Genomic DNA, 16,930 nt, shown 5'->3' with positions numbered 1-16,930 from the left:
GCTAGTCCAGTCCATTCATGGTTTCGCTAAGCTGGACTTGGATGGGTTCATTCCTTTGCCCTGTCTGAGGTTCACTACAAGAAATGAACAAATAAATGTCCGTTTATATTTCCTCAGAGAAGTAATGTGAAACATGGCAAGAAGGCTCTACAGGTGGCATCCAGGGGTCACCTGAGCACTCATTGCTACTGAGATAATGACAAGAACTGATAATGTGCCTCCCTTTTTGCTTAACCTTTGCCTCAGAAATCACGACAGAAAGAGCTCTTAAAACCAGGGCATGAAATGAATAGACACAGCACAGGAGGTCTCTTCTGCCCCCTGCTGGGCTCCTGGAGAACTCCCCACTACCTTTACAAACAGGCTGTTCAGTTTAGTGACAAAAATACTTCAAGTCTAATGAGACCTGGGAACTACCAAAATTTTAAATTATTTCAATGTGATAGACTGAAAACTTATCTTACAGTTGTCTTAAAATGTATTTTAAAAATTACGAGTGCTTTAAAGTTCATTTCTCCCCAGTGATCTGCCAACTCTTTATGCCTATTAATTTGTAAAAGTTTTTGTTGTGAATAATTTTTTATCACTCATGAATTCTCATTTACATAGTCAGATCTGTCAGGCTTCTCCTACATGGCTTCTGGGTTTCAGTCCTGTTTGGAAGACTTCCTTAGCTGCAGTCTTGAAAAGAGTCTGCACACATTTTAACCTAGTGATTCCATGTGCAGTTTTTAATGTTTGAAATACTAACAAATCTGGACTTTACATTCACTGTAAGGTAGGAATATGGCTTGGTTTCTTTGTTTTAATCTCTATTAAACCCTCCATTTTATTGTTTATTGAAGATGTATTTTTGCTTTCCATGATGGCCCACTTACCTCTCCTTCCAGACTCTGTGCTGCTTTAATGATCTTTTAGTCTACTCCTGGACCCTTTAATGGTTGTGATGCTTAATCACACAATGCCTATACGTTTAGCTAGCACAGCCTTGGGTTCAGTCTCAGTGTTGAATAGGGTTGGGACCACTCATCATCACTAGTTTTTATGAATGTCTATTTCCATATTTCTATATAAACCTTAAAATCAAAATTTTCAAAACTCTTATCAGCATCATTGATTGGAATTATACTTAATATATACATTACTTAGGAGAAATTGTTATCTTTATATATGATGTCTCGATGTCTTCCTACTTACAGACTTTTTTTATTTGAATATGCTTTGTTTGAAAAAGTTTATCAGTAATCTAAATGTTTGTTTCTCTTGATTTTATTTCTAGGGGCTCCTTCCTTCCTTCCTTCTTGCCTGCCTGCCTTCTTTCCTTTTTTTTTTTTTTTTTTTTTTTTTTTGAGACAGGGTTTTTCTGTGTAGCTGTAGCTGACCTGAAACTAGCTCTTGTAGACCAGACTGACCTCAAACTCACAGAGCTCCGCCTGCCTCTACCTCCTAAGTGCTGGGATGAAAGGTGTGTGTTCCCTCCTGACCTCTCTTAAAACGCCACAGTAGCTACCTGAAATTCAGAGTAAACAGGTGAACAGACAGCTGCAGCTCCATTTGGCTGTTCCATTCACTCATAAAATGTACTGACCTTAAATGACTGCATCCCCTGTGGCATGGTCAAAGGTGAATCTTCCAGAACATGTAAGAGTTTCTTGGAGATTTCAGGGTATCCATAGGGATCCTGGAACAAAGTGCATAGTTTCTTTAATTGAAAGTACTTCCTGTTGAGACTTAGTTGAGAGACAGGATTTTAAATGTCTGTTGCTTTGTGGTCTTCTGACTTTTGTTTTTATTGCTTTGGGGAAGTTTGAGTGAACTTAATGAGAGTGTCTGGTGTCATTCAGTATGAGCATCAGAAATGTAGCTTTGCAAGCAAAACTATGGTAAGGTTAACACATAGTGTTCCCATAAGCTGGAGAAGCAACTATAACAAACTCTCTTCCCCACAACTTTACCCTCATTTTTAACTGCTTCAACACATCTAAGTAGAATTTGAAGAGAAAGCTGATGGTAAGAGTTCATCAGTATTCCACCATCCCTCCAGGGGCTGATGCTGGCAGGGATATTTCTTTTAGAACCATCCTGTAAGCTTCAGTCAACATCTCTTCATCCCAACACCTAGACACATGGAGAGGAATGTAGCCAGTTCAGTATGGGCAGGGCCAAACAAGTATCCAATATATACCTATTGTGGAATATTATTTTAACTGGGCAAAGATGTGTTAGGTTGTTTACACCGCAGATATTTAACTGTGTAAAGGTGTGTTACATTTGTTTATGCTGTGCTTGTTTAATGATGTAAGGGTATGTGTTTAATTATGTAAAGATTGTGTTGAATCTGTTTCACCTTGCCTGCCTACGCTGACTTGTCTAAAGAGCGGAATGACCGATAGCTAGGCAGAGAAAAGATAGGCGGGGCTAGCAGGCAGAGAGAATAAATAGGAGGAAAAATCTAGGCTCGAAGGAAAGGGGGAGGAACCAGAGGAAGAAGAGAGGAGAGAATGAGGGATACACCAGGGGCTAGAAGCCAGGCAGACACCAGCCAGAAGACACAGGAAGCAGCAATAGTAAGATATACAGAAGTAAGAAAGGTAAAAATCCCCGAGGCAAAAGATAGGTAAAGAGAAACAGGTTAGTTTAAGTTAAAAGAGCTGGCCAGAAATGTGCCTAAGCTAGGCCAAGCATTTAAAACTAAGAATAAGTCTCTGTGTCATAATTTGGGGGCTGGTTGGTGGTCCCAGAGAAAAATCCTGGTACATTTGCCAAAGTAAGTCTAAAATATAAACCTATTTTCTCACACAGGAATATCCTATCACACACCATCTTTGTGCAGCTGTTTTCTGTGCTCACTTCAAAGTGCTATATGTCATAGAGAGAAGGCACAGTCCCCTCCCTCTGACAATCACGTCAGTCGCTCAAAGGACAAAAGACTTATTTAGCAAGAGCAAACATTTGCAAGCCACCATCCCATCAACTGCTGGCAGGATTTATTTGCACTGACTGTAGTGGCACCAATCCCGCCATATAAGATGCTGAAGTCTGTAATGGTGCTTATGGGTTCTTTGAAAATGACTCTCATCCCAGCATTCACTATTGCAAGGGCATTTTGCTGATGTGGGTCTTGTCTGAAAGCTGACACAAACTCCCACTAGAAAATGAGAAAAATGACTGTTTATTTTGAAACGTTTCAAAGCTATAGCAATTTCAAGAGCGGAACCATAAATAAATATATATCCTTCACTTATATTCATGGATTCACCAGTGTCTAATCACATATGCCTACCCTTAAGCTTACCTACCCCCACCACACTCAGTCTTAGTTGAAATGAATCATTGACACCGTGATGATTTATTACTATATCTAACTCCTAAAATACAAGGGCTTTCTCCTCTATGGCTCCAAGTCAACAGCATTACTAACAGCCAGCTGTATTAGCAGGTAATGATACAAGGCTATTATCTAGTACAGTCCACATTCACATTTCTACATGCAAGCAAGTAGGACCCCACCTGCCGTTGGTGGTGAAGGTGGCCTCGTTACCACTTCCTTAGTTTCTTTGTCCTGGGAGAGTATTGTATTTTGTTCTTTCATGACGCTGAATTTGGGGAACCATAGACTGTATGTGGACTGTCCCTAACTAGGTTTATCTGATCCTCTCTTTATGAACTGGTTTAGGTTGGACTTTGTGGGGGTGGCAGGAACACAATGTGGGCGACACAGTATGGGATGTGCTTTTCTTTTTAACTTTAGAGTCATCCTACTCACTAAGATGCCCTCACTAGAATAGGTGAGCCATGGAATAGGCTCCATGCTGAGAACACAGTTTCTCTTCTCATGTGTCATAACTTGTTTTTGATGTCATAGACTCTTTGAACCTAGCCACAGGGTTCTGCATGTTAAGCAAATCCTTAATTTTACTGCTCTATTTTATTCGGCCACAGCTCTGAACTTTAGCTAAAAGTGTAATCTGTGAGCCCTGGCAGAGAGACGATATCTATCAATGTTTTTGGTAAATGGAAGTGAGTTCAAGACCAGCTTGCACTTCTATAGAGTGAGTTCCAGGGCAGCTAAGGCAACACAGACAAACTCTATCTCAATAAGCAAAGCAAAAGTTCCAAGGTGGAAATTAAATGGAAAACTAGCTACCCACAACATCATGCTACCCCATGATCTAGTTTTCACCTGGAAAAGTCTTTTTCCCTGTAATAGCAGGGTCATCCAGTGTGTGGGAAACTTCCTAGCTTACAGCGTGTGAGTTATGGAACAGAACAACCTAAATCAGTGTGTACATGTGGACACAGTACCAGATGGTGTGTGTGGAATGGATGGAGAATGCATGAATGAGAGAGGGTGAGGGGATATGCTAAGTGTCTGAGGGGATATGGTCAGTATGCAGACATAACTCCTGGGTCAGTAACATCAGTAGGTGAAGTATGGATGTCAGCCATGTCCCTCAACACATGAAATAATCCTAAGTCATGTTATTATTTCAAACCCAAATCCCAAAACACAAACCTGGAAATAAACATTTGACTTCTAGAGAAAGCCATCTGGGAAGGTGAAACATTTTTTTCCTTGTGACATTTTGGGAACTCTTGGTAGGGGTAGGGTGGGGTTTTCCTTCCAAACCTGGGTGAGGATGAATCTTTGTCATTTGAAAGTGGATGTGATCTGTACACAGGGGTAACAGACATTCTGGAGCAGGATTGATGGAAAGAATTCACTTTTTGATCAAGAGTCAAGTGAAAATAGACTGATTTTCCTTGTGTATTGTGTAGCCCAGGAAAAGTTTTCCTTTGCCCTCTGTCTCACCACACAGGGACTACTTTCCTGTCCTGTCTTGCTGGAAACTCCCTTTCAAGTGCATTTATTCGAAAGGTGAGCATCAGTGCTGATTTGTGTACCAGCCATGACATCATGAAGGGTATCCGTGATCATCATGGATCCTCTCCTGTAGCTTCTGCTATAGAATCTACCGTGATGTGACCCATGGCATTGGTGGTCCAGCTCAAGGATAGAGTGTTTGCCTAACACACTCAAGGCCCTGAGTTTGATCCAACACACACACACACACACAGTGCACACACATACAAATAGTGCATACACACAGTGCATACACACACACACACACACACACACACACACAGCCTGCCTGCCTCTGCCCTGGTCTCTGACACTGAGCTCTAGAGCCCTAGGCAGGAGAACTAGGAGATTGTTTGGTTTTAGTGTTTGACTTTTGATTCTGTTTGCTGATACAGAACTCTTAGGCCTGTGCAACTTTCTGGGAAGTAAGAGCATCTGACATCTAAACTCCATGAGATTTCCTACACAAGGGAAGCATCCTTTTCATTAATGTAGTGACTCTTAGTGGGTACTTGAGTGGCCTTAGGATGGAAGCTGGTTGCCAGGGGAACCAACCATGTGGTCAGAGGATTGATATTTAGCAAACACCAGTGGGTCCCTCATATCTACCATGAGGTTCTAAAGATTGGGTCCAGATGATGTAGAGGAGACTGGAGAGTGGTCGGCTTGGAGAGGACTTAGAAGCCCTGTGTCCTTTCCCATAAGTATTTTCCTGTGATGTCTTCACCTGGCGTATACCAGTAAATAAATGCCATATAGTAAATGGGCAAACACAATTGTGGTGATTTGAAAGAAAATGGCCCACAATGGGAGTGGCCTATTAGGAGGTGTGGCCTTGTTGAAGGAAGTACATTACTGAGGGGGTAGGCTTTGAGGTCTCTTTTGTACAAGCTTCATTCGGTGTGACAGAGAGTCTACTTCCTGTTGCCTTTGTAGCCAGCAGCATGTCTGCCTGCATGCTGTCATACCCCAACCCTTATGATAATGGACTGAACCTTTGAAAATGTAAGCCGCCACCTTAATTACACATTTTTCTTTGTAAGAGTTGCTGTGCTCATGGCCTCTTCACAGCAATGGAAACTCTAAACAGTAAAGTGATTGCCTGAGTTTTGGGAGCCAGCGTAGCAAAATAATAGAAACAAAGATTGGGGTCAGAGGTTCCAGAGACCCAATTTGAGGTTGGGGTCTGAAGTGGGGACAGTCTTGTAATCAATCTTCAGCACGTAAAAGGTGACCCTAAGTTGAGGAAGAGTCAGAATCAAGCTGACTTCAGTTCAAGTCTGCTGAAGAACAGTTGGGTGTGTGATCATGCCCACATGTGGTATCACAAGTTTTCTGTGACGAGTGGGACGTCTCGATTTAGAGGAAGTAAATGACTGCAATATATAAGCAGAGGACAAGGTGAGTCATATCACCAGGTGGACAAAACGGTCATGAGGGTAAACCTCTGCTCTATACCATTCAGCGTCTGTAACATGAACCAACTACAGTGCTCTGACTTTTGACGATGCTCAGTGTCTTGGTGACATGTTCTGTGTCTGTGACAAAATAACCAGACAAAAGCGACTTAAGGGAAAAGGGAGATATTTTGGCTCACACTTCAAAGGTCCGGTCCATCATGGGAGGGAGGGGCAAGGTGACAGGGATGGGGGAGGGGGCTGAAATACTGAACACATTGCATCTGTAGTCTGTCTGCAGACAACAGTGTGCATCCCCGCTCAGCTGTTTCCTCCTTCTTCTGCAGTTAAGGGACCCAAGATCAAGGAGTACTGTGGCCCTCAGTCAGGGTGGGTCCTATGGTCTCAATTAACCTAATCAGGCATGCTCAGCTGCAAATTACTCTAGGAAATCCCTTACAGGTGTTCCTACAGAGTGGCCTCTTATTGACTACAGATCCTAATAGGTTGACAATCATATGTAACACAATCAGAGAATAAATCAAGTGCAGATGGGTTTATTGACAGTTCTCAATTTCTTGAAGTGTGTCATTTTGCTATCTTCTTGATGTGTGTGCTTCTAGGTTTCTCCACAACAAAACGAGTCATCAGCACCCTGTGGAATAGTGTAAACCATGAGTTCTTTTCACCCCACATCCCTAGAGGCATCCAGTATCTGGGAAACTTTCCTCTGTACCCAGAAGGAACCCAGTAACTCACCTGCTGAAGCAACATTGAGGATGCAATCACCTATGCCCAAAATAGGGTTGAGGTCAGGAGGTCGGCAGTCTGCTGATACTATTATCACCTAAAGACTAAAAGAAATATTAGTAAGCAACCCAGGGCTTTTATTATGAGTGCTGAATTAGACAGGCGATGACATTTCTTTTCAGGATAATTCATCAATTAGAATAGAACATGCCAGCATGGTTCCAGGTTGTCTTGAAAAATCTGAGATGTTTTCAGCAATGACTTATCACTTTATTCTAATTACTTATGAAAGACAGAAAATAGGGCAGTGAAAACAACCTCCATCAGGAAGGAGCTGAAGTTGTGATTTATGGATGAGGTCATTATTGCACAGTTATGCATGTGTAGCTTGAGTGACAGCAGACAGGAAATGCTTGAACAAAGCCACCAGATTGCTTATAAGCATTAGCGGGAGGATGGGGATATGAGTGTGGGGGCTAGAGAAGGGGGCAAGGCGTGTTTAGTGTGATGAAGTTGTTGAAGCCTCGAGTGTTCCAAGGAAGAGACTAGCTTGCTTCGTGGGACAAGTGGCATCTGCAGGGTGGAAAAAAATTGTCTCCCTCCAGCCAAACCTTCTGGAACCCGTCCTGGCTGGCAGTATAATGAGAAATTCTGGTGACTAATATGGCATGGGAAATGTGGCCTGTGGGCAGGCCCCTGTGCTCTGAGAAATCTACGTTCCAAGGAAAACCACTGAGGGTTCCACCAGTGAAGAATGCACATCAGATGGTCAACCACAGATGGGGTGGCTAATAAGGATACTCCAGGACCCAAAAAAAGCAGCTCAGAATGAGAATATTATGAGATTCAGAAAAGACATTCAAAACACAAATCCACTGTGGTAGTTTGGATGAAAATGGTCCCATAGGCTCACAGAGACTGGTGCTATTAGGAAGTGCGCCCATGTTGGAGTAGGCATGGCTTTGTTGGTGGAAATGTATCACTGGGTTGGCCTTTGAAATCTCAGGTCAAGCCAGGCCCAGTGGCTCACTCTCTCTTCTAGTTGCCTGTGTCTCCGGATGTAGAACCCCAACATTATGCCTGCCTGCACTCTGCCATGCTTCCTGCCATGGCAGGAACTGTAAAAGCCAGCCTCAAGTAAATGTTTACCTTCATCAGAGTTGCCATGGCCATGGTCTCTTGTCATAGCAATAAAATTCTAACACACACACAGTCATCAGAGAAGATTTAGATTGGACTGGAGAAACAATCCAGTAATTCTTTTATTGTTATGCTGTGTATCAAACCCAGGACCTCAAACATGCAAGGTGGATGCTCTACCACTGAGCTATCCATATCTTTCATGTTGCAATGATAACTCTGCTCTATATTACTTACTGCTGGTGTTATTCATGTGGCCATTGCATTTATAGTTAATATTTTAATATTCATATTTCAGAGGTGGTATAGAGCCATGGAAGATGTTGAGCAAACTGTGGCTCTCACTCATTTCTGTGACCAGGTTAGTTATTTTCAACAAACCCATTTTTATAAGGTAACAAGTCCAAGAACCTCTTCGGGGGCTTTCAGGATTGAATAGACAAATCCTTAAAGGAAATTACAGACAGTATCCAAGTCATGGGGAACGAACCGGGAGACATCATTTCTGCATTTAACCTGGCTATTTAAGTGTCTTACTCCATAGAAGTCTGAAGTAGATAACCTCTCGTTCAGCCATGTGGAAAACACAGTGGGAAACTTACAGCCATGTTCCTGATTTGCTGCCCAGCCAGGGTCCTCAGATGCTTCAGGAGAGAGTGGTCCTCTCCTTGGGGAGCCTGGAGACCATATCAGCCAAGATGTCCTTTACCTGGGTCAGGCTGAGGCCAGTGCCCAGTGTCAGCCCTGAAAACCAGACAGCTTTGTTAATATTCTGTAAGACTGTAAATGAGGAGGAGAATGGGAGAAAGACATCCAGAGTTGATTATGATGTTGCTTTTTTCACTCATAAATATTTTTTAAAAATCTTATTAAGTACAAAGGAGAAACAGAAGCACAAATAATACATGATCCCTATAAGGCAACCAAACCATCAGGGCAGTTCACTGCTCTCTGCTATCAAGACATCCCTCACCTGGACCTAGGAGGTTCTCTGATGCCTGTCCACCACACCCACCCCATACCAGGCACTGTGCTCTGTCTGTGGAGTTTTGCAAGTGAGGTCCCACCCTCTGGACCAGATGCCTCCCACCTAGCTTTTGATCTCAGATCTGCCTTCTCAAGTAGCAGTTTGCTGGATGGCCTTGTCACCTGCCTCTATAACAGTATGTCTTTTTTGTGCTGTACTGGTCCTAGCAGTAAACTTCCATGTAGTTTGTGTGTCATCGGCCTTCACCATCTGATGATAACTTCATCATGCATTAGACTACTGTATCTCCAATGTCTTGCACAGCACTTGTTTCTCCATCTAAACTTTCTCCATCTAAAAGTTGAATTCGAATTCAATTCCTTTGTCAACATGCTACCTCTCATTTTTTTTCCATTTGTGTGTGTGTGTGTGTGCACATGCATGTGTGTGCATGTGGGCATGTTTGCATTTGTGCTGGCATATGTGTGAAACATACATTCATGTAGAGGCAAAGGGTGGGTCTTAGGAATGTCTTCCATCAGTCTTCCTCCTGTTGATTGAGGCAGGGTCTCTCAAACTCAGAGCTTGCTGATGTGTATAGTCTGATAGGCAGCTTGCTCTGGGTGTCCTCTGTCTCTGCTTTCTACACCTGGGATGACAGACAAACCATCACACCCACTTTATATTACTGGGAACCCAAACTCTGGTCCTCAGGGCTGTGTGGCAAGTGTTTCAATCCCCGAGCCATCTCTCCAGCCCTGCTTTTCTCATTTCTATTATTTACTACAAAACCTGTATTTGTTCTTATATGACCAGTTTTCTATCATTCTCAAGTGAACCATTATCCTAAAAGATACTCTGAATAAATTCTGACTTCCTTCATTCATTTAGTAATTTTTCTCAGCACCTGCTATTGCAATATCCTAGGCAAAAAATACAGATGAGGCCTCCTCTTAAGTCAACGTTCAATAGGGAAAGAGATAACTAGGTACATAATAAATAATGTGATTTCAGTTATGATAAGTGCTAGGGGTCACCTACCAGCAGCCAAGCTTTGAAAATCTCCTTAGAAAACCAGAAACATGCAGCTAGTACATCTCTATTGTGTACACCTCATCCTGTTTCACTCTTTGTCAGAGACACAGACTTTCTATAGAAACATTACAATTTATAACTGCTTACATGTCTACACTCTATGTCAGAGTCATGGATTTCTATAGAAACATTACAATTTGTAACTGCTTACATGTCTACACTCTATGTCAGAGTCATGGATTTCTATAGAAACATTACAATTTATACCTGTTTACATGTCTACGAATGCAAATGTTTTAGATTCTGTTTCATCAGCACACACTCAGCAGAGGGAGCTCGTGATTTAGTTTTTGCAAGCTGCACAAAAGGCTGTGGCCAGAAGAATCTGCAGGAAGCAGGCTCTGGCCTCACCAGGCTTGCCTCCCTCATGGTGTGGATGGGTGTGGCTGATGCTTCATCAGGGCAGAATTCCCTTCAGTAAGGTTTTCTTTGCCCAATAGGTTAACTTAGAACAAACAGCGCAGCTCAAGAGTCCAAAGATTCATCTACAAAGACGATACCTATCCGCCTGACCGCCTCTCTACCCTTGACTGTTTTTTGTCCCACACTGAACTATGGATATCAACTTTTTTGACCTGTCCTCATTGGACTGTGACTTATCATTGACCAAACAGAAATCTCTGCTGTGGAGATTGCAAAGCATGGATTTATTTACAACTCGGCAGCTGTTGAAAGAGAGCTTAGGGCATGAGGATCTGTTATTGGAGAGATGAAGACAGAGACGATTAATTCCACCTTCAGAGCTGGATGTGACTCAGCAGCATTGACTCTAGTGCCTGTGCCTCTGTGTTTTGTCAGCCGTTTTCCAGTTGCTCTAAAGAGAAGTCTGCTAGGAACGTGCGGGTTGGAAAGGAGTTTCCCCAGCACAACACATGCTCTACTACACTAGCTGCTTCTACAAGATGAAGGCAGTGTGTGTGTGTGTATGTGTGTGTGTGTGTGTGTGTGTGTGTGTGTGTGAGAGAGAGAGAGAGAGAGAGAGAGAGAGAGAGAGAGAGGCCTACTTGGTAGCCCAGGCTGTCATGGAGTTTACTATATAGCTCAGGCTGGCCTCAAATTTGTGGAAATTCTCCCACTTCAGTTTCTCAGATGGCAAGATTACAGATGTGAGCTGTCAACCCTGGCTCAAAAAGCAACATTAAAAGAAAAACTCCTTCCCCTCCCTAAAGCTAACTGTTAGTAGAAAACACACAGGTGAGAAGAGCATGGACATATGTGGTTCTCCATCTGGTGCTTGCAACTTTACACCCAATGTGTGGTAGCACTTAAATGCTTGCTTACATTTGTATTTTTCCTTAAATCAAATTTCCTTAAAGCAAATCCCACATTCTCTTTAATTAAAGTTTAAAAGGCAACAAGTCTTCATGATCCTAAGGAAGCACCATTTTGAAAGCACCCCTTAGCCATGGAAGAAGATTCTACCAAAGACTTGAGAAACTATGAATGACAAATGGCACAGTCATTACATCATCCTGTGAAGTGTCCTTACACATCTTCTCCCTCTGTCCTTAACCTTGTCTTTCACGGGAGGCTTGACTTGACAGCTCACAGGTGTGCCTGGCACCAGGGAAGAAACTTGAACACTAATGGGAAAATCAATGTTTAGAAATGGTTTTATTCTGCTTACACTTCTCACAGAATTGCGTCCTGTGTCATGAGAAAGAAACACTGAGCTGCTCCTTGTTGGATAGCTGTGCAGCTTTCACTGGAATCCATTTTGCTGTGATGGAGAAAGGATAACTGAGGGCTCCTGTCTGGGAAATCCCTGTTTGCTACCTTACAGGGACCAGGTAACTATTTCCTCAGCTGCCAGAGAGAAGGTAACAGGGAAGGTTGTCTGTGAAGAGCTGGGACCATAGAAGTAGCAGAGCGAAGGCAGGCAGTGGTGGCGCACACCTTTAATCCCAGCACTCAGGAGGCAGAGGTGGGTGGATCTGTGATTTTGAGGCCAGCCTGGTGTACAGACCTAGTTACAGGACAGCCGGAGCTACACAGAGAAATCCTGTCTAGAAAAAACAATAAACATTATTTGAGGCCCAGTTCTCTGTAGAGAAAGTTGAATCTTAAGACAGGATGTGCAAACTTGTTTAAATTTAGAAGATATTCTTTACAAAGGATCAGTCATGTTTCAGTACTGTAGTCCAAGTGTGATTTCCTCCCATGTCAGGAGCCTGTGACCTCCTTAGTGTCAAGCAGCCTTTTCTTTCTCCGTCAAACCATCAGCAGGACATGGGCCTTGTCAGGATAGATGAGAATCACACTATGTATAATTCTGAGTCTCTGGCAGGAGAGATGATGATTGGGTAGGAAACGTCTTTGAGCTTCATATTAAGCTCTAAAAGAGCTGGGCCTGAGGGTCAAGCCTGTAATCGTGATGGCTCAGGAATGGACACCAAGCAAGCCTCTGCACCAAAGGTTTAAAACGGGACTGAGCTGAGGGTATCCCTCAGTAGGACAGAGCTTGCCCAAACTGAGTGAGCCCCCAGGTTCCTTTCCCAGTGCAACAAGAGGAGTAGAGGAGGGAAGAGGAAGAGGAGGAGGAAGAGGAGGGGGAGGAAAATGAGAAGGATGAAGAAGGAGAAGAGGAGGAGGAGACCACACTAGGTAGATGTCATTTAATCTCACTTTGGAAATAAAACCATGACCCAGAACTCAACAAAATGAAATAAGACCACGGCAAAGGAAGCCCGTTGCCCTTCTCAGTGGTTTCTCCTTACCCAGGCTAGGCTGGCCACGTGTAGATTTCATCCTCCCAAACTCAGGAAGACAAAGAACTGTTTCACTAATTTGATGGTGCCAGAAAAAAAAAAAATCTTCACTTTCTCCCACCCGGCAATCTAATCACATTGTGTATTTGGAATGACAGTCCAAAGTGCTGTGTGAATCAGGAGGGTCACTGTGTAACGAGCTGTCCCCAGGTGAGAGTCTGCTTTGTGACTGATGCTAAGGTTTCTCCTCCTTTCAGTAACTTGCTGTCAACACAGGAGGGAGGAACAGTCTCTCTGCTACTCACCGACAGAGCTGTTCCCTATCATGAGCAGTGTGCTGGGGTACTTCATTTTTTGTCCCAGGAGGTCTTTTAGGGTTTCTGGGGCAATCCAGGTAGTCCTCTCCCCACAAAAGGTCAGAACTCTATTTTGGGGATCCTCTGCCATCCTCTGAAGTATTTAAATTCAAACAATGATGATGTCAGTGACAAATCACTCATATATTTTGTCACAGCTCACAATTGAACAGGCAGGACCCATGGATAACAAAACAAAGCAAGTAATTTATATCTTAACTCGTAATTAATTCCTTTGAATATGTTTCTCATCTTTTATGATTTAAAAAGTGAAATGGATTTTAATGAAGTCTTAACACAAACAAGAGTCTTACATCCACATTCTTATGTCAATTTCCCAACCAATGATTATAGACCCAGATATCAATGATGATAGTCTATCAGCAGGGAATTAAGCACATGTGGGCTGAGGGCTATGTGATATTCCCAGGCTGAGAAACATGTTGAATATACCAGGAAAAGGAGTCCCAGGCTCGAGTTCCAGCCTGGCTACTAAGTACCCTGATCAATTTATGAAAACTGTGGATCTTCTTTATGTCTTGTATGACATGTGTGAGAAGTAAGGATGATGTGAGAATGTCATTTGGGTCGCCATGGTTGCTGAAGTATGGGGCACAGCTGTTTTGCTAAGCAACAAAAAGCAACCTGATCCCAAACAACCACAAACCAGTGAAAACAGACTGCCAAGCTCATTAAAGCCAGTGGGACCTCTCACTGATGTCTATGGCGTCCTAAGCAGGACTAAGAACTGGGATGTCTCAGTTGTTAACAGGCAGACTTTCTCCATTTTTTCTGCCCTCAATTTCTCTAAGACAGATGAGTGTGAAATAAATATGCACAAGGGTAATTTTATGTTTAGTCAAGCAGACTTTTAATTTTAATTTCCTTCCTTTCTCTTCTCTCATGGACTTCCTCTGCCCTCTGTTTTGATTTGATACAGGAATCTTTAATACGCTTATATTTTCTGTTTAAAATCATTTCCACCCTACTAAATGAAATCACATTTGGCATTATTTTACAGTGTGCAGGAAAGGATGAGAAAATGTGTAACAACACAAAAAGGGCCAAATCAGGACGTGGCCCTGTCAAAGTGACACATATTGTTAAAGTGAAGAAGACACAAACCCAAGGGCACCAGGCTCCACGCTTGGTGTCCTCTGAAACCAGAGTTCTGGGCATTTGGAAGAAACATGGCTTAAACAGCTTCTGCCAGTTAATATTAAACAAGGCAACCATTTCTCAAGCAGGAATCAAATTGCTTAATTTGTTTCAAATGAACTTTGATGATACCCTTGCAAGGATAATTTATGAAAACAGAATTGCTCTTTGTGGGAGCATCCACGGGGAAGATCTTTTGGTATAATTTCCATGTTTTAATGGATCATCTCACTGAATAATTTTCCCCTACAGGAATCCTGGCAGAAGGCTGCTGGAAACGAGCTGTCACTAACGGCGGATTGGTTAGATGGAAACGTCTCGATCACTGCGCATGTTGCATGAAGTGATGAGTCTATATGCGGGGTGGTGAAGAATGACGCCAGGAGAGCTCCTGGGCACATGGAAAACTCTGGTGCCGAAACGTCCCATAGGCTCTCAGCAGGTGAGTGAAGCCAGTACTTCTCAGTGAGTCCAAACACTGCTGGCAGCACCCCACAACACACTTCATGGTTTTATAACGAAGAATAAAGTGTACAATTTGCCTTCTTCCTCACATTGTCTCAGGCGTGTATCGTGGAGTGTGAAAATGCTCTGTGGTGGGTGTCCTCACACCTGTCTGCTGCCTAAAGCTGTGTGCAAACCCAGCTGCTTTCACTTAAGCCACAGTTAGAGAGATGGTCAAAAAATCCTGAACAATGCCACTGTTGTTACTGAATTTGGTTCCCAGCACCCACACAGCAGCTGATAATCATCCATAATTAGTTCTAGAAGATCTGCCGCCCTCTTCTGGTTTCCATTGGCATTGCACAAATGTGATGCACAGATAATATAGGCAAAACACCCACACACTAAAAAATAAATAGAGTCTTATAAAGACTGGGTTCTTATAAAGAAATAAATAATTAAAATGTCACCATTTGAATCTCACACACTGCATCTGTCAATAGATGTAGCAAAAACTTGTTGGGTTGTCATTTTTAAAGATGTAAGCAGCATTGATACCAATGGAGCCGAACAAACAAACAGCCAAGGCTGTGCAGAGTGGGTGCCTGGGTAATGAAGCAGTGCTCAGCCATCTCTTGCACAGCAAACATGGGCTCACAACCAAGGCAGCAAAGAGGCAAGTGTCCCACTGCAGGAGAATATGCCACAGGGGGAAAATGGATGAGGAGACACTGCCCACACTGGAAAGACTGTCCTGGAGAAAAGGCAGCTTGTCTTGTCTGTATCGGGGTGTCCAGCTTTGGGCCTGACACTCTGGGGCTTCTCTAAGGGAGGCTTATGAAACTAATTCAAAGGACTCCAAGGGACGCCCAGAAAGCACTTTGAAACAATCTAAGGGGATAGCTCAGTGCCTTGCACCCACGTGGGGATGGTGGCTACTGAGACAGGGAGCTCGGGTCTGCCCTTGCCTGCTCCTAGTCTCACCCTGAATTGCTGTGGATCTGTATGGCTGTTGGGTACCAGAACATATCTGCCCTGAACATAGGGTATGAGAAAGATCAGGGATGAGATGAACCACCACACAATACAAAGTGACCCAGAGGACAAATAAAGGCAGAGCCCCAAGTGGGAATAACCTGATGGGACTGTTCTTCTCTCACAATTGTCATAAACCTGAGTGAAGCAGAGGAGAACAAACCATCAGTTCAGGGGGGAAATAAACTGGGTTGGATCCAAGGGCTGAAATTCTTCTTTTCATATAATTTGGTGTCAAGCTGGAGAAGAAAAACAATTGTTTTAGTCTTTGTGGCAGAGGTTGGTGCATGGTCCTTCGCAACAACGTTCGAGTATATGAATATCTATTTCCTGTGTGAAAAGCCTGGACTGGGACATAAGGGCAGTGGCAGAGGAGGGCAGGGGAGGGCAGGGGAGGGTAGGGGAGGGCAGGGGAGGGCAGGGGAGGGCAGGGGAGGGAGGGGAGGCTGCAGAGAACTGGAGAGGGGCAGAGGAAGGGGGAACTGCAGAGGGTAGGGGAGGGCAGGGGTCAGAGAGGGCTGGAGAGGGCAGGGGAACCTGCAGAGAGATGGAGAAGGGAGGAGAGAGCAGGGGAGATCTGGGGAGGGCAAGAATGGCCACAGAGAGCTGGAGAGGGCAGGGGAGGTTTAGACAGGTAGCAAGAGGAAGCAGGAAGCAGTTAAGAGGCTGCTTTGTGTCTAGCCCCAAGCTGATTGATTAGAACTTTGTGGTTGTGGAGAGTTGGGATTTTGCTGATTCATAGTCAAAATTACCTTGGGTTTTAGTCTTTTATTACAACATCCTCTTGACTATTAGGAAGCACTTTGTAAAATATTAAGTAGTCTACTGAGCTTCTCCCAACCACCAAGCAGGATGTCAAGTGCTGAGATTAAAGACACAGGCCACCACACCTGGCTATGGCTTCTTTCTCTTTTTTTAATGTGACTATAGAATTCTTGAGACGGCTTCTTCATGGGACCTGTCATTCAGGACAAGATGAATTTCTGTTCTCAGACCATGGGCACTTATATTAGACT

General features: G+C 43.4%; 1 pseudogene; it reads right to left on the bottom strand.

Annotated features, from left to right (window-relative positions):
- Nucleotides 1-16,930, bottom strand: part of LOC127226529 (aldehyde oxidase 3-like) — an 84,028-nt pseudogene that overhangs the window by 48,690 nt on the left and 18,408 nt on the right.

This window comes from Phodopus roborovskii, unplaced genomic scaffold (assembly GCF_943737965.1).
Source record: "Phodopus roborovskii unplaced genomic scaffold, PHOROB, whole genome shotgun sequence".
NCBI classification, from domain to species: domain Eukaryota; kingdom Metazoa; phylum Chordata; class Mammalia; order Rodentia; family Cricetidae; genus Phodopus; species Phodopus roborovskii.
Note: the sequence above shows the minus strand (reverse complement) of the source record. Positions and strands in the feature narration are given on the sequence as shown.